This window comes from Passer montanus, unplaced genomic scaffold, assembly GCF_014805655.1.
Source record: "Passer montanus isolate IOZ18808 unplaced genomic scaffold, ASM1480565v1 scaffold400, whole genome shotgun sequence".
NCBI classification, from domain to species: domain Eukaryota; kingdom Metazoa; phylum Chordata; class Aves; order Passeriformes; family Passeridae; genus Passer; species Passer montanus.
In genome coordinates this window covers 1-1,365 of record NW_024368820.1, presented here as the reverse complement: position 1 = coordinate 1,365, position 1,365 = coordinate 1, and positions in this window count along the sequence as shown.

The following is a 1,365-nucleotide window of genomic DNA, read 5'->3' as shown; positions in this document are numbered from 1 at the left end:
CCCGGCAGCGTCCCTGTGTCCCCCAGGGCCAGAGCCTGGGCCAGGGCTCCTTCACCCTGCTACAAACGAAAGCTTGAGAAAAAGTCCCCAGCAAGGGATCAGCAAAAACCAGATTTAATATTAAGGGACAGCACCACAAAGTTCTTTGGCAAGTGACATTCTTGACTGGACACTTCAGGCACAACAAAGAAACAAAGTATCAACAAAACCAAACAAAATCCAGCCAATCAAACCAGAAATGAACCAAGAACTGTCTCTTTGTGCGTGTGTGACACAAGGACAGTGAGAGCAAGGATAAAAGGAATACAGCCTAAAAGCTGAACAGGGCTCAAACTGAACAGGACTTAACTTATACCTTAACCTTAACTGATACCTTAAACTTCACAAATTTAGCAAAAGAACAGCACTTAATAGTATTTAAGCTAAGTTAAAACCTATGACTTAGCATTTTAAAACAGGAATAACACTTAACAACATTTAACTTAGCTTATAACTTGTATTAAACTTAGCCTAAGAACAACTCTTAGCAGCATTTAACTTAGCATAGACCTCATGACTTAACCTCAACTACAGGCCTGACTGACTCAGCTATCCAAGGCACTCCAACCCCTCCGAGAGCAGCATTTCTGCCACATTTCCCCAGCACAGGCACTCCTGTGTGCACACAGACACAAAGAGTCAGTGCAAGGCACCTGTGACAAATTCCCCTGAGGGCAGGAAATGCTCCCTGTGGATGCTTTGGCATCTCCCCAGCAGGCAAAGGGTTGAGCCTAGAGGAGTGGGGGGATCGGCCCAGGCTCCATCGTTGTTCAGGATCCCCGAGTGCAGCAAACGGGAGAGTTCCCGGCTGGGAGAGGCCCCACTCAGAGGGAGTCGCTGGCCCAGGAGAGCTCCAAGGGGCTCCTTTTGCAGCGCTGTTTGTAGGGCCACAAGAGAGGGGCTGCAGTCACAGCAATGGTTCATCCTGGCCGCACCTGGCATCAACAGCTTTCTTTGGCACTGTGAGAACAGGGATGTTGTGCCACTGAGGGAACAAAACCAGTTCCAGGGCTGCTCCTACAGCAACCAGGAGCTGGTTGGGCAGCAGCAGTGCCTGGAGCAGACAGTGTTTGTGCTGAGCTGCAGAGGAGCTGAGCCCAGGGGCTGTTGGCCAAGGCTGAGGCCCAAGGAGCATTTCTCAGCTCGCAGCATAACATAAAGAATGCTTGCTTATTTCAAATACAATACCTGCTTGTAAGCCTTAAAATACAAGGCACAGATCTCCATTATTAAGCTTAGAACTTCCTAATATCTCACTAGATATACTTTTCTGGATCTTAGGGAGTTATTTTAGCCCAGCGTTAATACACAGACCATTGTTCTATT